At 45.2% G+C, this 22,200-nt stretch overlaps 1 protein-coding gene across 2 annotated transcripts in view; it reads right to left on the bottom strand.

The window, feature by feature from the left end:
- Positions 1 to 12,768, bottom strand: part of STAMBPL1 (STAM binding protein like 1) — a 48,593-nt gene extending 35,825 nt beyond the window's left edge. Inside the window, exon 1 of one of the 2 annotated variants that reach the window (XM_047088692.1) lies at positions 12,515 to 12,768. The gene's annotated coding sequence lies outside the window, so the exon portion shown is untranslated. Of the gene's footprint in view, positions 1 to 4,509; positions 5,194 to 12,514 lie in introns of those variants that run through there. The other variant, XM_047088695.1, reaches the window with a different exon arrangement.
- Between the last annotated feature and the right edge of the window lie 9,432 nt (positions 12,769 to 22,200).

Below are 22,200 nucleotides of genomic sequence, written 5' to 3'. Positions count from 1 at the left end.
GGCATCTGGGGAGAAACTTCTAACTGCCGATTGGATTTTTTAATGGTTATTGGGAATATTCAGGTTTCCTCCTTTCTCCTGGAGTCGATGTTAGTAGTTTTTCTAATTTTTTTCCATTTTATCCAAATGCAGATGGTGTTCTCTTCAGAGGTTTTAAGTTACTAATGGTTCTGTGGTTAGGGATCCCTTTTCATTCCTAATGTTAATTATTGGAGGGTTTTCTTCTTTCTCTCTGGGTTAATATTGTCAGAAATGAGGTTTTCATTGATGTTTCCCAAGAATCAGCTTTGGGCTTGGTTTATCCTTGCAACCTTATTTTATTACTTTCTTATCTGGACCACTTTATCCCTTTCACCATGTTTAGAATTAAGACACCATTTTTAACTTCTTGAGGACGGTTCCTTGTTTTCTATGATTTACGATTTTTTAATAAATGTATTTAAGCATTGAAAATAAAAAAGAAATGAAATTTCAGTTCAGCATCACAGAGCTCTGATTCACAATCTTCTCTCTGCCAAATACATAAAAGGGCATTCATTCCCTTGCTTATTTTTTAGGCAGAATGATTGGGTGTCTGTGGACCGACCAACTGGAAGACGTAGTCGAGAAATTCAAATACATAATTATTCTACCAATTCAAAATATTTGTTGGTTTTCAGTGTAAGTTCTAAATCGTGGTATTCAAAAGGCATTTCATATGCTCATACGTGTGCTAATTTAGGATTCTGTATGTTTTCTTGTTAATGAGATGATCCAATTAATATGCATCATAAAACATTTTGTATTCATTTAGAAAATGAATTGGAGGGTCAGGGGGAAATTCCTATCTGTACCCAATTATTTCGTCATCTTAAATCCATATGAGCATGTTAATTTTGTTTTTCTGCCGTTGAGGTACTCAGATTTCCTGGAAATAGACGCATTCTAAAAATAGGCCATCCGTAAGCCACTAAACTTTAATGTATATTTTCACATACTTCCTTTTTTTGCTGCCATAAGTTTGGAACGGAATACTACCCAGGAGTTATCTAATTCAATGAAGCATAATGAGTCAGAATACATTACAAAAATAACATCATTTTCTTGCCCGCCAGTTGCCTGAAGCTCAGAGGTAAGGTCAGTCCCGGGGCATCATTAATCGGTTTTATTTAATGTTCATCAATTTCCCAAGGACAGGACTTGACCAAGACGAATTGAGCCCAGCACTACTACTCAAAAGCTGTGCTGGCTGGAATACTTCTCAGCGCGCCTCTCCCGACGGCCCCTGACCACAGGAATTGTAACTGTTCAACACGTTCCTGCAAAGAGCTGCGCTCACGTTTTGGTTTGCAATGCGGCGAACGCGAGCAAAACAGGCGAGTCCCTCCCCTCCATAGCTTTCCGTTTCCTCCATCGCAGTCCGTTTAAAAATGCTTCGAGAGCTGCCCCCCTACCCAGTGCTGCCAGAGTCATAGGCAAGGGCCCTGTTTGCTCACCAGTCGCTCCCTTCCTATTTTCCTGCCCGGTAGCTGACATCCCCCTACCTTGGCATAAAGTCTCCTCCGAGTGTGGTGCCCGGCCCACCTGCACCGTAGTTATTCGGTAGAGGAGGAGCGTGGTTGTCACAAGAAACAGATTTCTAGATCCCACCGAGTCAGAATTCCTAAGAAAAGGGCCCCACAGATCTCTATTCTCACCAAGCAGCCCAGCAGCCCTCGACGCACATCAAAAACCGATAAAACTGCCCCAAGACAGTTACAAAGACCCTTGTGGAAGTCTGGCCTTCGTCAGCCAAACATTCCCTACTGCAGAACCAGCCCCGGCCTTGGCCTCCGGGAAGTTCCCCTACGTCTTCCCTCATCGTGCCTCTCAACTATTAACCTTCTGTCTTTTCTGTGAACGTGCTTTCCTTCCATAGGACGTATTTTTTTTCGTGACTCGAACTGAAGCTTAACGTGAGTATTAGCAACACAGTTCAAATGCTTTCCATCCATTTCCACCGGGACCTCCAACTGGGATTTGTCACTACGTTCCAAGGCTAAAGGCATCTTTCCCACAAATATCACTGGCTCCAAGTAAACTCCCTCATTTGTTTGTACAGTGTTATTTATAAGCCGATAGTCTGTGCTAAGAATCAGTGATACAATGGTGACCAAAGAGATAACACCCGATCTTATGACACTGACATTCTGCTGGGGCAGGGGTGAGGCGGAGAGGTGTGGTCACCGTGGTAACTGCTACAAAGACAAAATACAGGAAACACAGAGAGTTGTGCATTTTTGGGGGCAAAAACGACCTCAGAAATGACAGTGTGTCTTCCTCAATGCATCAGGAGGCGTTGATTTGCCCCCTTATCCGTGATGCGAACTTTGATCTCTTGGTTAAGTGCCAGGCTTCTCCCCTGTGAAGATACCATTTTTCCCTTTGTAGTTACAAAGTATCTTGTAGTGTGGGAGGGGAGATGGGCTAAATGGGTAAGGGGCATTAAGGAACCTACTCCTGAAATCATTGTTGCACCATAACTTGGTGCAAACCCTAACTTGGATGTGAATTAAAAAATAAATTAATTTTAAAAAATAAATAAAGTGTCTTGTAGGGAGTTCGGGAGTATACAAACGTGCGTCTGCCCACTAATTTCAGCATCCACAGATGATTCTTGCCTGGAACAGCTGTTACTGCGGTGCTTGAAAATGGTGACTTTTCTATTTCCATCCTCCCTTCTACATTTATCAGTTTAGGTGGCGTTTAATTTTTGTGCGAAAAACTTTAAACTTTACTCTGTTAAGGGGTTCCATCTCTTCTTTATGGTATCTGGGTTTTTCATCATCTTTTAGAAAGTCTTCAAACTCACTGATGGCAAAAAAAATTTTGTTAATATGTCCACCCATCTTTTCTTCCAGTACTTTCTTGACTGGGTATTTCTGGATAAATACCTTTGATCTGTGTGGAATTAATTTTTTTGTGAGGAGTAAGTCCAGGCTATGGTTGCTTTTTACCACTAGGCAAAATGGCCCTGAAACCCTTCAATTATGCATAATTTCTTGTTTAACTCGCAACTCTGCCCCATAAGGTGATCTGCCCCAACTAGGCACTCAGGACGTAGTTATTAAATGAAAGTAATTTCTACCAGTTACACTTCCATAGAGCTGAAAGAAGAAAGTCTGGCAGCAATGGATAAAATTCCAGAGGAGAGGAAAAGGCACCCCCTAGGATGATATGCAACTGTGGATGAGGTACCCCCAAGTCTGGGCTGAGTGGTAAGAAGACTGGAGAACAAATAGCTCTTGGGAGAAATTCTGAGGAAAAGCTATAGACCTTAGGAGGTAAGTGGACTTCGTGAAGCACGGGAACAAAAGTAGGCAAAGATACTGTACATGTGACATCTCCAGGAACCGGAAACCTTGGTGCTTTTGACTTGCGCAGAGTAAACGTCTCCCCCACCTCAATGAATGGTACCCACATCTCGTCAATTGCACAAAACCTGGTGAAACGTGTAAATGGCCACCCTGAGTCTTCCTGGTTCCTGAACTCCACAGCCAATCTGCCACTGTGCACACACACGCGCGCGCGCGCACACACACACACACACACACACACTCTCTCTCTCTCTCTCTCATGAAGAAACATCACACCCACCCAAATGGAGGGATTTTCCATAAAACAACCAGCTATCGCTCTTAAGAAAGGGTCACAATGATTAAAGACAGAGCAACTGTTTCAGACTGAAAGAGAATACAGTTCTGCAGGGGCTCCCGGGCCAGAAGGCTGCTGAAGAAATGTGCGTTGAGATCTGTGCATTAGACAGAGCAACGTGAGAGTATTACTTTCCGGATGTGACAACTACTGTGATAATGAAAGGGGTTCACATTTGGGAAAACGGGCTACAGGACGTACAAAAATTCCATGTATTACATTGCTGCAATTTTTTGGAAGTCTGAAATTACTTTAAACTATTGTTTTTCAGGTTCAATTAGTACCTTAACAATCCCTCTGAAAGGAAACGAACAGAAGGAAAACAGTTTGCGTCCCTTGCGACCCTATAACATCTATTACCTCTTACTGTTTGCAGAACAGTAAGAAAGAGGTAAAGAATTGAATAAAAACAGGAAAATGGAATGAACGAGTCATAAGAGAAATATGAATACCAAGTAATGTGAATAATGCTTCATTTCACTAATAGTTAAGAAACTGCAGATTTGAGCAGGACATCTTCAGTTATTTGATTAATAACATTTTCATGATTGATCAGAATAAATATTGATGAGGAGGGGAGGAAAACTTGGCAGTTTTTTATAATATGCATTCCTGTCTATAATATGCAATTCCAATTCTAAGATTTCCCCTTAGACCAAGTAATATAACACACACACACACACACACACACACACACGCACACCCCTTCCTCCCTCTCTCTCTCATTGCAGCATGGTTTAAAAATATGAAAATTTAGGAAGTAAAAATAGCCATCAAAAGGGTGTTACTTAAAATAAAGAATCTGTAGAATGAAGGATGACATTAGAAAGGACTTACATCTATATGCACGGAACCAGGAAGATGTCCCAGTTATAGCATTAAGTGGGGGGGGGGGGGGGGAGGCAGCAAGTTGTAGAATAACAGAAAGTAGGACTCCATCCTTGCAATACTCATCAGTGGGTAGTTGATATATACGGGCATTTGTAAGAAAAAAAGTCTGACCAACATACGCTGAATGTTTCTCAGGCTGTTCTCTCAACGATGGGATCCTGAAGGACTTTTCGCATTCAATTCATTCATGTCTGTACAGTTTGTCACAAGTAGGTATCACTTCATAATCAGACAACTTATCCTTCTGTTAAGTCGATAAATTTAGTAGGTAAATTAAATTAAATTTAGTAGGTAGCTCCAGATGCTAATCCTGGCCCTGCCAGTTCCCAGATGCGTGGATTTTGGTAAATTACTCTCCGAGTCAAGTTTCTCCAGAATGAAGTCAGAGTTTACTTGTGCCTTTCTTCCTCCACGATATTGTTAAGGCAGTGGTGGTTATTCAGAGGCTTTCTAAATGCAGAGAAGCTGGTCCAGCCTGACGGCCGAGCTGGGTGGCCTTACTGTCACACAGGAAAACGAAATATGTAGTTGCTGGCAAGAAGATTTCTTTGAAAACCCACACTTCAGGGGCGCCTGGAGTGGCTCAGTCGGTTGAGCCTCCAACTCTTGACTTTGGCTCAGGTCACGATCTCACGGTCCACGAGTTCGAGCCTGCGTCAGCCTCTGTGCTGCGGAGACTGCTTGCAATTCTCTCCCTCTCTCTCAGTCTCTCTCTCTCTCTGCCCCTCCGCTACTCATGCTCTCTTTCTCTCAAAATAAATAAACATTAAAAGACTTTTTCTAAAAACATATATTTTAACTTCTTGGATGTTTCATGAATCAGGAAAACAAAGCTTCACACTCACCAAGGACTCCAAGTGATTTCCATGTTTTCCATTTTGTTTTGTTTGCTTGCAGTTCGATATAGATTCAGTGGGCAGTTTCTCTGCCCCATTTTTACAAGAAACGGCTTATTTCAGGCCTCTCTTTTCTAACTTCGTTCCACCCGTCGTGTCTGTCTGCTTCTCCTGTTAAAGACGACTGGACTGAGGAACAGCTCGTCAACCGGCCTTTCACAGACAGACTCAAAAAAAATTTGAAGGCTGAAGCATGAACCCACAGCCGTGAAGACCCGTCTCCGTGCCTTCTTGGTGGCTGAGGTGCACCTTTCCGGCGTTAAAATCTACAGTTCTAGCGACAGGACGAATGAAATCACATGGTCCTTAGAGGAGCTGCATTTAACCCTAACCGCTACTACTCATTACAGTTTTCTTTCTGCCTTTAACTAACAGGTGCACAGCCAGTCAGTGCCTCAGCCATTCACATCTGAAGTGCTCCACTCCCATAAGGCCCCCACACTTCAGTGACTTTCTGAGCACGGGTAAAGGCAAGAGAGGCAGGCAGTGTTCACCCCGAGCCAGGAAGGGTTCATGATGAGTCATCGCTGGCCTCCCGTTTCCAAATTACCCAGAAAGTCATCAAGTCCATCAAAATGAGTCATTCCTGGCGGGTCCCTGTAGAGTTTTCTCTTGCATGAGCCCGAGTGGGATCTTTGGTTCAGCTTCTGTGATGCCATCGCAACAAAAGCATCGCAAAGGTTTACACAGTACAGCACCAAATCCACCGAAACTCAAACTCTTTCATCCTTAACGAGGTTTTCTTTTTTAATTCAGAAGACGTGTTTCTCGCGTGCCCTGACTCTCTCTCTTGGGAACAGGGCCACGAGGCATCTCGTTCAACCTCCTGCCTTGCTTGGCATCCTGGGGGCCGTGGTGACAACCCAGGCTACTGAAAGAGGAACCGATGGGCCGCGTAGGCCCCTGATTCACTCCAACCTAGAGATGCTAGACGCACGAGGGCGGGAGGCGTGGTCAGAAACAGAGTACCAGTGAGCAGGTTCCTCCTTCCAACCCCAGGCGGGCTCCCGGGGGTGGGTCCAGGGTATGAAGCCTCCAGGGCCCGTCACGACCACAGGTGGTGGCCTGTGGCAAATGCCATCTTGCTCTTTCAAAATCGGGTTTAAATTCTCAAAATTTGAAAATAGTTGCTTCATGGGCCCCTGGGTGGCTCAGTCAGTTAAGTGTCCCATTTCGGCAGAGGTCACGATCTCGCGGTCCGTGGGTTCGAGCCCCGTGTCGGGCTCTGTGCTGACAGCTCGGAGCCTGGAGCCCGCTACCGATTCTGTGTCTCCCTCTCTCTGCCCCTCACCACTCACGCTCTCTCTCTCTTTCTCTCTCTCTCAACGATAAGCAAACATTAAAGAAATTTAAAAACAGTCACTTTAAAAGGAATTGAACTTGACTTAAATAATAATGTGCAATTTATACAAAAAATTAAGTCAAAGGACACAGACGATACCTTTTAAGATGAGATTTAAAACTTTTCCTCAACAAAATAGTACCTGTTAACTTTATACAAGACTAAGGAAAGTTTTTGCCTCCCTAGGAAAAAAAATACCAGTTACAGATTTCTGAAAGTTATTTATCAGAACAAAGAATTACAAGGACTAACGTAATGGTAAAATATTGAAATCGGTGATGACATATTCCATTCTAAAGTAGCTCTGGGGAAATTAAGGATTTTTTATTCTTTGTTGCTATGGCAGTCTTCCCACCTATAATTAAAATCTGGCCTCTTCTAATTAAACATAATACCTTCAACAAGTGAAAAAAAACACCTAAAATTATTTGGCTGTTATTCTATAAAATATTCTGAACAAAAATGGTTATGAAATGTCATTATAAACTCACTGTGGCTCACAAATGGGAGACAAGACTCTGGGAGTGTAGAGAGAGGTGAAGGGCATAGACGTGGTCCAGAATGCTGGTATCTGCCCAACTATATAATGTACACATACTCATTTGTAATGTCTCTCCTTTTTTTTAAGTTTATTTATTTATTTTGAGAGAGTGAGAGAGTTCAAGTGGGGGGAAGGCAGAGAGAGAGAGAGTGAGAGAGAATCTCAAGCAGGTTTGCCAGGATGGAGACTGATGTGGGACTCGATTCCACAAACCACGAGACCATGACCTGAGCTGAAACCAAGAGTCGGACGCTCAACCAACCGAACCACCCAAGCGCCCCTGTAACATCTCTCCTTGTACCCAGTGATTCCTTGTATACAATGTGTCTCCTTAATATAATGTATTATATAGTATATATTATATAACATATACAGATGTATATAATACATGTTATATGATGTATATACTATATACATTGCATAAAGCTTATACACCCTATATTATACAAACACATAGTATCACATTATGCATTGTGTAAATAATAGATCATGTATACATTATAGTATATATTAAGGAGACCTATCCTCTCTACCTCCAGCAAAGAATCACTGAATATAAGGAGATGTAACAAATGAATATATACTGCATATGTTAACCATTAGAAACAAAAATAACCAATATTTCAAGCACAGGTGAAAACACACATTGGAACCATGCTTAATAAAGAACTTAAAGGGCACCTGGATGGCTCGGTCTGTCTGTTGAGCGTCCAACTTCGGCTCAGGCCATGGTTTCTCGGTTCTTGAGTTCGAGCCCCACGTCGGGCTCTGTGCTGACAGCTCGGAGCTCAGAGCCTGGAGCCTGCTTCGGATTCTGTGTCCTCCCTCTCTCTCTAAACCTCTCCTGCTCTGTCTCTCTCTGTCTCTCAAAACTAAATAAACATTTAAAAAATTAAAAAATATATATATTTTAAATAAAGAACTTAATGAAACACAGGATTTACAAAATACCAAAATATCAAGGAAAACCAGCAAAAATTTTGTGCAACAATCTGGGTATTAATTCTTTTGGAGATGGCAAATTCCACAGTGGAAATGACTGGAGTCCTCAGTCTCCATCGACAAGCCCCCACTTTCCACACTCCCTGCAGTGTTCCCAGCACCTGGTATGGGTTACAGGAGACAGACACACACACACACACACACACACACACACACACACACACACATGTTCGGGAAGCAGGCACCAGAGTCACTGCCTGGGTTTCACTCCCAACTCTATCACTTAGCAGCCTATGACCCTGAGCAATTCCCTCGCCTCTTTGTACCTCCGTTTTTTAATCTGCAAAATGATACCTATTCCATAAGGTTGTTTTATGAATTAATAATAACAACAGCAACACATATAGCACTTAACTTGGTGCCAGAAACTTCTAAACACTTTCATTTACATCTACTCAACCCTGCCCCAAAGCCTATGAGACAGAAATTAATATCCCAATTGAAAAATGAAGAAATAGAGGCTCAGAGAAGTTAGTGACTTGACCAAGGACACACAGCTGGTAAATGGCAAAAAGAATCCATGCTTCTAACTACTCCATTGTCCCTGCGAAAACACACGTAAGGTTTTGTCCAGTGTCTGGCATATTGCACATGTTAAATATTTATTAATAACTATTAATAAATATTTGCCAGATGTTTGCAAGATTCTGAGGTTACACCAGGGCTCAAGGATGCTGTGACCGACCAGATATGGAACAAATGGGTGGTCACACTCGTGCCCAGGTTCACCGTCCCTCTTGCACATGAGGTCTGACTGCCTGGCATTTTCCCTTCTCCACTCAGTGTCACCGGGAGGCTATGCCATCAGGCCGTCATTACTGACACTTGATTCCACCCCCTCCCCCTTCTACAAATCCACTCAAGTGCCAAACACTCTTCTGAAAGAATGCCTTCATCACTTACTGCTTTCAAGGAACCTACCTTGAATTGGCTACCTCATCCAATCAAAATTGCACACCCCGGCTTTCAAGGGCCTTACTAAGACATGGCAGGAACATGCTTTCAACTCTTGTTCAAGTGCTCAAGTGCCTACTTCCCAAACAACTACTTAATGAGAATGGCCATGTTTCGTTATGCAGAGAATAGCAGTGTTTATGTCACTGCAGAACAGCGATGAGCTATTTTTTAATTTTACATATTTATTTTCAACACCACCCAACAGAAAAAAAAAATTTCGGTGATTAAGGATCTCATCTGATTTTTGTTCAGAATGAAACAAGCTTGACTGAAACACATAAAAGGAAGGCTATGCAAGAGAAAAATTCCATTATTAATATGCACTATAATGTTAATATCCGGGCAAATTTCAGACAGCTTTCTAATCTTTCATCCTGAAATTAGATCATGAGCCACAGGGTAAACCTCTAGTGATTGGGGATGGAAAGTCAGAATAATTAAAAAAAAAAAAAAAAAAAAAAAAGAAGAAGAAGAAGAAGGTATAACACTCTAAATCATACAATGCACCCATTTCCAAGAGTACCTTGAAAGGCTAACTAGAGCAAATCAAAACATATGAATTATTGGTACTTAGATCAAGGGGCTGCTTTTAATAAATACAAGTTACTAAGTAACCAGCAGTCTGAATTAATGTGTCTAAGGCAACCACATCAATGGGCAAACATAACATGGGTTTAATTTAAAATGTAAAAAAATCAAACAACACGTGCTTTGAAGAGTTAGCAACTTGCCAAATGTCTAACCGGCTTTTCCACTTAGCATGAGGAAATACAGGATTGTACTAGAAGTTCATCTGATTTGCTTAGAAGTGCAAATAATTTCTGACAAAAGCCACATCTAGATGTGGCTACATCCAGATCATTCCTGAGTCGAGCATTCTGATGTCAACTCAGGACTTCTGAATGTACACTCACATGTCCGACCGGACAATTGACATGTTTGGACAGCTGGAATGAGCAGGTCAACAGGTACAAACACAGTGCTGTGTGTTTATGTTTTGTTTGGAGGGATTCTTACAGTCCCTTTGAGGAAGTCAGTCTTCCTACATGAATGTATCAACTGGGCTTCAGTTGGATGGAATGATTAGTAATCCATGCCAAGGGATGGCTAAAAAGAATCCACACTAGAAGAGGTGATGATGTAGTTAAATTGGGAAGATACACATTTTAGAATTGGTACTCATGTAGCAAATCTTTATGGAGCAGCTGTAATCCATTAGCCTTAGGGACCAAAAGCTGATTCAAATATTCTCCAGGATGACCGTGAGTCATTTCTCCTGGTCTCAACCGAAGTTACTTACACACCTCTCACAGGGTTGACAAAAAAATGCTAGTGTTGGGCAGAATCACGAACCCAGTGGATTAAAATGGATCTAATTTATAAATGCATCCTTCCAGGTAGGCAGCTGGGATTTGGGGGCACCTCTCACATTCCTCCTACTCCCTCATAGTTTGTGCAAGAATCACCAGGCTTTGCTTCCCTGTAAAAATCAACCTCACTTCCCGGATTGCAGCTGTCAATTGGCTTGGGAAGAGTCCTTAACGGAGGAACACGAAGACCAAGCTGTGTCGGTTACGTCCTCTGTGCTGAGAGTAAAAAGAGGCAGCTAGTATGAACAATTCTCTATTTTTATCAGTCTTCTCAGGAACCAACCCCAGAGACCTTTTTCTCTCCAGAAGCCTCTCTGCGGAACATACCCTGGGGCCATGGTTCTGTGCTCTCTCCCTCCAAGCCTCCTGTGAAACAGGCACAAAAGCAGGCAAGAAACTAGCCCCAAAGTTGGCAATATGAATAACGGACTAGAATCATCTGCCTGGTAATTTAAATGGTGCATATTTTAGCAAGGAGTATAAGAAAACACAGGTCTTAAAATCCCCAACAACCAGCTGATACATAAATCACAGCTCAAGTATATCCCAAGAGGCCAACAATTTGCCGTATATGTACTTGGACAGACGCAAGCAGCCAGGTCGTTTTCTAGGTCTCCAACAACATTTTGTGTCTTTGAATGAAGACGCTGTAATGGAGCACATGGTAAGAGGAACCTCCTTCTCAAAGACACTGACTTGTATGAAAAATACAGATTTTTCTAGTGCACCTACACAATGCCTACTATGGTGCAATCCCCAAACTTTTGAAGTTTAATTGAACATCCACCCCACAAATGTAAGACTGCCAACCAAAACAAGGTCTGGAAAGAAACAGAACACAGTGGTTTCATCTCTGTTGTAAAACAACCATAGAAAAAGGAAGCACCCCCGCCCCCTTGGAACAGGAACTCAAACATCCAGGTGTAATTTAACTGTTAGAACAAATCTGCCATATTGACCTTGACGGGCCTTGACTCATGAGATCCTCAAACGGCACCCTAGTGATATCCAGGATCATTCTGGACACGCCTTAAAACCCAGGACTTCGTTTTATTCTCCGTGATTAGCAGGATGTTTGCAAAGCAGGGTACTCACTGGGGCTTACGTTGAAAGATGTCTGTTTTACTCACATCAGACACTGATTTCCAGAAAGCCGTCCCCAACCCACCCCCAGTGCCAACCAGATAGAAGACTTTTTTCGATCCTCTCGATGAGGTTCTGTTTCCTAAGTTACTCATTACTTACACAACTTAAATACACCCCCTCCCCCCCCAACCCCCCAGTGATTGTGGCACCTTAGGCTCTTGGATCGGGACTGTGGGTTGTTTCAGAGAGTTTTGGAACATGACGTTTCAGCTGACTATCCACTTCTCTGTGCTTTCGGTTAAGGCTTGAATTATTCAGGGGAGGGGAAAATGGCATAAAAGTCAACCTCATCTAGGAAGGCGCCCCACTCGCCCTGCAGGGGCGGGTCACGGTCTGCTTTTCCAGCCCCCACGCCGCGCACCCCAGAAGCAGCGCGGTGGTCCTCCGGCACGCCGGCACCCTCCCCAAGGCTGCACCCCGAGTCGGAACGAGAAGCACACGCGCACAGGTCACCGCCAGAGTCCCGCCCCGCCACCGGCAGCCACCGCTTCCTGCCTCCCCGGTCAAGGTGAAAGCAACCCCCGGGGGCCGGCGGGAGCCGCGCACAGGACCGGCAGGAAGGAAGTGAGCCGCGGCAGAGCGCGCCTGCTCCCCGCCGAGCGAGCCCCGCAGAGGGGCCCGCGGGCACCTGCCCCCCGCCTGCGCCCCCGCCCGTGTCGGGGCGCGCTCACACTCACGCGCGCGCGCGGCCACTCACCCGCAGCCCCCCGAGGTCCGGAGCCCGCGTGGGACGGCGGCTGCGGCGGCTGTCCCCGCGCCTGCCGTGTGGCCTTGGCATCCGTCTGGCCGCTGCAGCCCGGGCCGCGGTGGCTTTTGCTAGAAGGCCCTGCGGCCGGGTGACGCGGCCCCCAGCGTGGAGCGCCCGCTCGCCGGCCTCGGCCGCGCCGGCCCCGCTCCTCGTGCGCGCAGCGCGCGGCTCTGCTCCTTGCACTCGCGCCGGCCCGCGCCTCGCTCCCCCCTCCCCTCCTCCCCTCCCCCTCCTCCCCCCTCCTCCTCCCCCTGCCCCCCCTCCTGTGCCCCTCGGCGGTCGCGCTCCGCAGAACCCGCGCCGACCAGGCCCCTGGGGAAGCCACGCGCAGGCCGGCCGTCCCCGCCGCCGCCACCGCAGGAAAGAAACTGTCACCGCGATGGTCCCGGCCTCCCCGGCCGCGGCCCCTGGGTGCCGCCTCCGCCGCTGCCTCCGCCCCTCCCCCGCGCGCACACTGCAGAGAAAGCTCGCAGGTGGCCTCGAGTCCCCACGGCGGGCCTAGCGCCGCTGGGAAACCGCCGGCTGCCACTCTGCCATCTGAGACCCCGCGCGTCCCCTTCCCAGCCCGGAACCGCCGGGACCCGCGTTGGCTGCGCCGGCGCTCTCCCCACCCCCACCCCAGGTGGCCCCAGGGGGTGCCTTTGAAGGCTGCGGGGTACAGACGGCCTGAGGCGGCTGGACGCGACCGCGAAACTCGAAACTCGCGCCGGAGTCAGGGAGGGACGGGGTGTGGGTGAGAACCCCACTTATTCCTCGTGTTCGGAATTCTGCCTTGGGGTTTATGCGCAACACCCCGACTCCCCCCGCTCCCTGCTTCTGGCTTTGTGCACCCCGAAGATACCTCCTGGGCATTGTTTAGTATCTTGGGCAGTGTTTTCAGTGTGGTCCTGGCACTCCGCCAGATACTCTTAACTATGGCATCTCATTTTATCGTCGCCCCGGCCTATGGAAAGGCCTTCTAACTTTTCCCGTGCCTGGGACACAGACAGGTAATTTGTCCCCGGTTACCCACCTAGGAAGTAGCAGAAGTGAAGGTGTGAATTCTCATCCGAGACACTAAAAAGGTATTTTTGCAGGCTGGGCAGATTCTGTTCATTTACAAACGTTTTGCAAACGCGGCTACTGCTGGAAGAAAAACAGACACTGTTCCACTTCTCCCGAATTTGGGTAGGAGGTGATTTCCGAGACAGAGATGTGACTGCCGAGACAAGGCAGTGCAAGATGAAATGTAAAGATTTGACTCTGGAGGCAGCCTTGATTTTTATTTAAAAAAAAAAAAAATTTTTTTAACGTTTATTTATTTTTGAGACAGAGAGAGACAGAGCATGAACGGGGGAGGGTCACAGAGAGGGAGACACAGAATCTGAAACAGGCTCCAGGCTCTGAGCTGTCAGCACAGAGCCCGACGCGGGGCTCGAACTCACGGACCGCGAGATCCTGACCTGAGCTGAAGCCGGCCGCTTAACCGACTGAGCCATCCAGGCGCCCCATCAGCCTTGATTTTTAAAAAGCGATGGCTGTCATTGTTTTTCTACTTTTGAATTTGGTTCCAAATTTTAAAATCAGGAAATTTCACAAAAACCCCTCAGACCTTGGGCATATTATGAAAAGTTGAAGAACTGACAACCTTTGGTTCATGGTAGGTTCTAGCAACCATCAGCTGGGGCCAAGAGGTTCCCTTCACACAGGGGGATAGTGCCCTCCAATCCTCCAGGGTCCCGACCACTCTTGTGTGCCCTACCCTGCTGACATTTGAAGATCTGATATTTGAGTTTGCAGTTCTGGACTAGATAATCTCATGGCCTACTAGGCAATCTAAAAATTCAGTCATAATTAAGAAGATGAACCAGATTCCTAAGAAAAAATATTATGAAACAAAGAATTTTATGTAAATACTTATCGTGGCCATTGATCAAGGTCTTGCTACCTACAACCCAAACTCTCACCAAAACCAAAATGGCCCAGGGGCACCTCCGTGGCTCAGTGGGTTGAGTGGCCAACTCTTGGTTTCCGCTCAGGTTATGATTTTAACAGTTCGTGAGTTCGAGCCCCTTGTCGTCCAATCCCTGCTTGGGATTCTCTCTCCCTCTCTCTCTGCCCCTCCCCTCCCTTCAAAATAAATAAATAAATAAACATGTGGGGGCGGGGAGCCAAAATGGCCTAATACTCACTGTCTCCATCATGTGACCTACGTTCAGCCCATGAGAAGTTCCTATCTAGGTCTTTGAATCTGGAGTTGGTGACTCAAAAAGGAGACATTTTAGAAATAATGGCGTTATCTGTGAAGTGGCTTTTGTGCCCGCAGACAGCAGTGCCAGCGGTGAGAGGTGGGCATGTCCAATGGCAATACTAATGGTGTCCCAAATGGCCTGTCCTAAGTGGTCTGACATGTTTTGACTCCAACAACCAAGCTACCCTGTCTGTTTGATGGAACCGAGTCTCCAGTCTTCCTCTCTCTATGGCATGCTGCCTGCTGGCCTTCCAAGGCATTTCTCTTCTGATTAATCAGAATCGGTTTTGGTGTTTGTCACCAAAACCTTGGTCCAATGGCTTTTTGGATGATCCAAGCTCTGCCTCCCTTTCACTCACCGAATTAATGAAAACTGGGCACAAGTGTGTTCATTCAACTTTTATGTTACAATTTTGAAGTGTTCTAGGGGCGCCTGGGTGGCTCAGTCGGTTAAGCATCGACTTCGGCTCAGGTCATGATCTCACGGTTTGTGGGTTCGAGCCCCGCGTCAGGCTCTGTGCTGTCAGCTCAGAGCCCGGAGCCTGCTTCGGGTTCTGTGTCTCCCCCTCTCTTTGCCCTACCCCCGCTCGCACTCTGTCTCTCTCTCTCTCAAAAATAAATGAAACATTAAAAAAAAATTTTAGGGGTACCTGGGTGACTCAGTCCGTTGAGCGTTGGACTTCGGCTCAGGTCATGGTCTCATGGTTTGTGGGTTCGAGCCCTGCGTCGGGCTCTGTGCTGACAGCTCAGGGCCTGGAGCCTGCTTTGGATTCCGTGTGTCCTTCTCTCTCTGCTCCTTCCCTGCTCACACTCTGTCTCTCTCTCAAAAATAAATAAAGATTAAAAAATTTTTTTAAAAATTTAGAAATTTAAAGTGTTCTATAATTTTACTTGCACTTATAAAGATTTTATTTTGCTATTAATCTAACATGCAATGTTTTTTTTTTAAGATAGCATTTTTGTTTGTTTTTTTGCTGTTACCGATCATGTTAGCAAAGATCTTGTGTTAATGAACCTTGCCCTCAATACTGGCGAGGGTACAATGAAGTGAGCCCTCTCATCGGGTGGCATAATCTTGACACACTGTCAGGGAAAGTAATTTGCCAGCATGTTAACACAAGCTGTGAAGTGTAACTTTTCCGTGGGTAATTCCATTTCCAGGAAGGAAATGATCCTAAGGAGATCTGAAATGAGAAATAAGGTTTCTCCACTGAGATATTTACCACCAATTTTAGTCATTAAAGTTAGGCTTATGATGAGTCTTCTTTTCTCTTTCATTTCACTTTATTTTAGAGAGGTTGGGGGGGGAGAGGGGCAGAGAGAGAAAGAGAGAGAGAATCGTAAGCAGGCTTCACATTCAGCATGGAGCTCGACGTGGGGCTCGATCTCACGACTGTGAGATCATGACCTGAGCTGAAATCAAGAGCCAGACGCTCAATGTCCTGAGCCACCCAGACGCCCCGTATGATGAGTTTTAAACAACATTGAAGCTGCTTATCATCCAACGTTAAACAAATAAGGAAACAAAATGGCACACACGTATCAGCTCAAATAGGTAAAGCCACAGGAAAAGGATCTAGGAGAATTTATTAAAATTACCCCCTAGAGATTAGTTATGGGCAATTATAATTGCCTTCCTTATACTTTACTATATTTAACATTTTCTACAATGGGCATGCTTTTTCTCTCATTTAGGAAAAAAGAATATTTACGAATTAAAAATAAACAAAATTGGTAGCCAGAAAAATATGAGGGCCTGTTTATGACAACGCCTCATTTATAGTGGGTATATAATTAATATTTGGGGAAGAAAGGAGGGAGGGAGGGAGGGAGGTCATGGTGTTTCACGAGGGATGATGAATTAAGGGACTGTGACATCTCTATCATTTGCTTAGCTGATGGTGTAAATAAAAACAAGACAGTACATTCTAAATTTTTTTTTCAACATTTTTTATTTCTTTTTGGGACAGAGAGAGACAGAGCATGAACGGGGGAGGGGCAGAGAGAGAGGGAGACACAGAATCCGAAACAGGCTCCAGGCTCTGAGCCATCAGCCCAGAGCCTGACGCAGGGCTCGAACCCACGCGTCGAACCCATGAGATCGTGACCTGGCTGAAGTCGGACGCTTAACCGACTGCGCCACCCAGGCGCCCCCAAGACAGTACATTCTAAATTTCTCTATTATAAAGTAATGGTGCATTTGAGTGTTTCCCAGTTGTGGCATGTGGCAAAACATTGAATGCCCTTCTCACTGGATGGGTAATATGGAGCCAGTGCTCAGAGCTTTCCCGGCCCCACATCGTCAGAGATAGATCTGAGAAGGTGGAAGAACCAGGGTGTTGCTGTTCTAGACAAAGAGGCCCTCTCTTGCCTCTGATTGGCCACCGTATGGAGGTCTGCCCCTCTCTTTGGGGCACCCAAAGTCCGAGAGTTGGGGACAGCCTCTCGTCTCCACATCTGTTGACATCCTAATTGAATCTTACTTGTTACAACTCACAGTACAAAGATTAAGTGTGCCTGGTTGAATTCACATTAATCAGGGAACCCACTTTTGCATTCGTGTAGTCCTGCAATTGTTTGGTGTTTGCACAAAAAGCAATAGTCCCTGGGGTAATCACGGCCCTCACCGGGGGATCCTCACTGAGACTCTATGGGTTGAAGTCCTTGTTCGTTGTTTAGAATTTCCTGGCTCTGGATTATCTGTAAAGCCAAGGGAAAGACAAGAACTAGAATACTCAGCTGATCCTATTAGAAGGGATATATCCAATATAGTATAGTCTAGTTTATTGTATATATAAAGGAAAATAAATATCATATTCTTAAAAACATGTGTTTTTAAAATTAAGGGGTTTGCTGTTGTTCATTCCACTGGTTCTCAAAGTATAGCCCAGTGACCCTGGAAATCCTTTCAGACAGACTTGAAGATCAAAGGCTATTTTTATAAAAAAACATGAATACATTAGGTGTTCAGCCAGGTGGTGGCTCAGTCAGTTGAGCATCCGACTCTTGATTTCGGCTCAGGTCATGATCTCGAGGTTGGTGGGACTGAGCCCCACGCTGGGCTCTGCGCTGAGAGCTCAGAGCCTGCTTGGGATTCTCTCTCTCCCCCCTGTCTCTGCCCCTCTCCCCTGCCGTTTCAAAATAAATAAAATAAACATTACAAACATGAACCCATCATTCGACTTTTTCACTCTCATTCTTTCAGGGCTTGCAGTTTCCCAGAGCTATGTGAGTGATATCGCCACAGCCAGAAGGCAGAAGCCTTCTAGGAGAATACAGCCATCTCTGAAGCCAGATGTGCAAGAGATTTCTAAAGCTATAAAACAATGCCAATGTTCTCACCAAGTTTTGTTTTGTTTGGGAAAACATAGTTATGTTTGGGAAACATAGTTTATGTTTGGGAAAACATATGTTATGTTGTAATGACAATGAGATATTTAGTTTAAAAAAATTTTTTTTAACATTTATTTATTTTTGAGAGAGAGAGAGAGGGTGAGGAAGGGGCAGAGAAAGAGGGAGACACAGAATCCAAAGCAGACTCCAGGCTTTGAGCTGTCAGCACAGAGCCCGCCCAATGAGGGACTCAAACCCACAAACCGTGAGATCATGACCTGAGCTGAAGTCGGACACTTAACCGACTGAACCACCCAGGCGCCCTGAGATGTTTAGTTTAATGGGAGACCAGTATATTATTTTTTGATAAATTGATAAAATACTTAAAATTTTTTCAATTTTATTTTCTAATGTAGCAAAAATGGACAGATAGAAGTCGCATCAACAAAAGCTCTCCAGAGTCCTCAACAGTTTTTAAGATCATTTTAAGAGGGTCAAGGAGTCCTGAGGCCAAAAAAGTTTGCAAACCACCAGTCTATGCTATTACAAAGCTAGTAAGTTTTAAATGACCTATTCTTCGTTTGAGGAATTGCACCATAACTATGGCAACTAGTCTGTGTCACTGAATGCAGGAAGTAAGAGCTCCAAAAACAGAAACGGCAGGCACATTTGACTTTTTCCATTTGTGAGATTTATTTTGGTGCTCTCTTCCTGTTAGCTACTCTAGGCTCGGGGAATTTTGTGTCTGTTACGTTCCCGTAGCCAGTACACTCGACGAGGCTTGGCGTTCCTGGAACCCTGTCTTCCTGCCACTTATTTTTCGGAGCCTAGTTTTCAGACAGCTTCAGACAGCTCTTAAGGTTTAAGTCCTGAAGCTAACGAGTATGCTAGCATTTTGAAAACCGTCCTGCGCTTTGTGGATGGAAGACTTACTACTTTCAAACATGTCAACACCCAGGCAGACATTTGGTGAACATGTAAATTCCCTTGGCTTTAGGTACGTAAGACATTGCTAAATGTGAAACAAATATTATTAATAGGAGCCCCTGGCTGGCTCAGTCAGTACAGCACATGACTCTTGATCTCGGGGTTGTGAGTTCGACCCCCACGCTGGACACAGAGCTTACTTAAAAAAATATTAGTAGTGTTTGGGTGCGGTTAGACTTTTTTCTTTTTTATTTCTTTTCCTTTTTTTTTTAATTTTTGTAAGTTTATTTTTGAGAGAGAGACAGACAGAGTGTGAGCAGGGGAGGGGCAGAGAGAGAGGGAGACAGAATCGGAAGCAGGCTCCAGGCTCTGAGCTGTCAGCACGGAGCCCAACCCGGGGCTCGAACTCACAAACCACTAGATCATGACCTGAGCCAAAGATGGACGCTTAACTGACTGAGCCACCCGGGCGCCCCTGTTAGACTTTTTTTCTAAAGACCTTTTTTTGCAGGATGTGTGTGGAAGGTAGAAAGGTGAAGGGAAGGGGGAAAACTGTAGAATAACATCTGATTCTCACTGCCAAAACATAGCCTCTAACAGTCACATCCCTCCTGGGACTGCTTCCATGCAATAGAAATCCTTCCGTGGTAGGCTCTATTATTTAACAGCTACTCGGCAGGTTTGAGTGGCATCCTTCTGAAAGAGAAAGCACAAAACACACAAGTTGGCATTATATTGGTTATTTAAATTTAAAATTTCTTCAGTCGGCAGAGAAAGACTCTATCTTCTGTTTATAGGGGGGAAAAAGTGCCCACTGACATTTTTTCTGTAGCGAATAATACTGTTTTAAAATACTATTCTTAAATTTATGGCTACATAAGCAAAGACCTGACCTTTTCCAAGGATAAATAGTAAAAATAGCAGATCTATAAATATATATTTAGGCATGTGCTGCTGGGCTTAAAACTCAGGCTTATACTGTAGATAACACTTCTGTCTTAGCCTGCTTAGGCTGCCATGACAAAATACCACAGACTGGGTGGTTTTAAACAACAGAAATTTTTTCTCACAGCTCTGGAGCCTGGAAGTCACGGTCAGGGGGCTGGCTGATTCGTTTCCTCTTGAGAGCTCTCCTCCTGGCCTGTCTGTGCTCACCTTGCTGTGTCCTCCCACGAGGGGCGGGGGGGGGGGCGGGATCTGTCTCTCCCTCTTCTTGTAAGGATCCTGTAGGATTAGGATAAGGATTCTGTAGGATTAGGACCCCAACCTTATGACCTTATTTAGCCTCAATTACCTCCTGGAAGTCCTGTCTCCAAATACAGTCACGTTGGAGGTTAGACTATCAATATGTGAAATCTGGGGGGGACTCAATTCAGTCCATAGAACTTGTTTGCTTTTTGAAAATAAGTACACAATAAGTCATAAATGAAACCACATAGCTTCATACGGGTCTCTTAGAAACTACAGGATTCTAGGGGCGCCTGGATGGCTCAGTCGGTTAAGTGTCTTACTCTTGATTTTGGCTCAGGTCATGATCTCTTGTTTCGGGGGATTGAGCCTCACATCATAGTTTTTGCTGACATTGCAAAACCTGATTGGGATTCTCTCTCTCTCCCTGTCTCTCTGCCCCACCCCTGCTCTCACTCTCGCTCTCAAAATAAATGAACAAACTTAAAAAAAAAAAAAAAAAGAAAGAAACTACAGGATTCTTTGCACTCCAAGGGACAAAATAATCAGGAATATGTCATTGTACACAATAATTTATTCAATTTCTCTGATTAAATGTCAAACTTTGCCATCACAGGTCACTCTGTCATAGTATATCACTATGTTTTCAGAGGCACAAATAAACACACGGAAACACTTCCTCCTCCAAAGAGGGAGGAGGGAAATTCTAAAAGGTTATTGATATTGCCTTTGTCTGATGTAATGGCTTTTTTGAATCAGAAAGATCTCTCATTCCTTGAGGTGGAAAATAGCATCCGTTCTGAAGAAGCAGAATCTTCAAGTTTTAGAATCAGAAGGAACCACAGGTATCATTTCATCCGACCTCCTTACTTCACAGAAGAGGAAAGGGAAATCTTCAAGGTGGGGGTGACGTGTCAAGGTCACTGAAGACTGTGTGTGTCTGTTCCCTTTCAGTCAGGAAACCCGATTGGCTCACCACCAGCTAGTGCGATTAGACTTTACCTTTATTGATTGTATGTCCTTTCCCAGGCATTATGCCAGTGGGTTTTCTTAACAACCCTGTGAAAGGAAGGCCATGGTGAGGCCAAAGGATGAAGGCTTGTGTTTCTAGAAACGGGACACAGAAAGGAAGGGGGAGAAGACTTCAGACCCGCAAACCACAAAACCATAAAAGTCAGCGTTCAAGGGGGGGGACTCAGATGCCACGTGGAAACAAATGGCATTACACAGTATAAAGGGAGTAAGTGAACTCGTGAAAGTGGACATTAGGTGGCAGAGTCGTTGATCACCAAGAGTGGGTACTTTCAGTCGGATGCATTGCACTTCCAAGCTGATCAATTCCTCCGAGCCTGTTTCTTGACTGGTAGACGAGAGAGAGCCCTTACGAAGATGAGATGAAACCACCTCTCTGAAGCACGTAGCAGCACGTCTAGCAAAGGAAGGGATGTATGGAGGTTTTTGAGTCAAGCGATAATGTGGGCTGCAGTAAGATGCTTTTGCACTGGAGACAACAGCAGAAGAGCCGCGTGGAAACACTGACCTGGCAATCGCAAGAAATTAACCTTGAGGTGTAGATTTCAGGGGTCATGCACTGAGCAGAGATAAGTGAAATCCGGAAAATGGTCGAGAGCCTCAAAGGCAGTGAATGAGAAAGGCCTGAGGGCGGAAGACTGAGCCTCCACGGGCACTGGGCGGCAGGAGGGGGAGCGTGTTTTCCGGAAGAGGAGTGTGCGCATGCGTACACGCACCGGGTTGCAGGGAACTGGTGAGTGTTGGGGGCAGGACTGAGATGCCTCCCGCAGACCGGTTACGTCAACGGAAGGCAAGAAATAGATGGGCAGTCCGTCGTAGCTTCTAACCCTAGCCCTGTGGGCCCTCCGTGAATGGTCACCGTTACTGCTCACAGTAAAAGAGAATTTCTGATTAGCAGGTCAGTCAGATGGGCAGAGTCAGCTGG

Source organism: Lynx rufus, unplaced genomic scaffold, assembly GCF_022079265.1.
Source record: "Lynx rufus isolate CCGP_SWC_20201006 ecotype Redwood Valley unplaced genomic scaffold, mLynRuf1.p SCAF_25, whole genome shotgun sequence".
NCBI lineage: Eukaryota > Metazoa > Chordata > Mammalia > Carnivora > Felidae > Lynx > Lynx rufus.
Note: the sequence above shows the minus strand (reverse complement) of the source record. Positions and strands in the feature narration are given on the sequence as shown.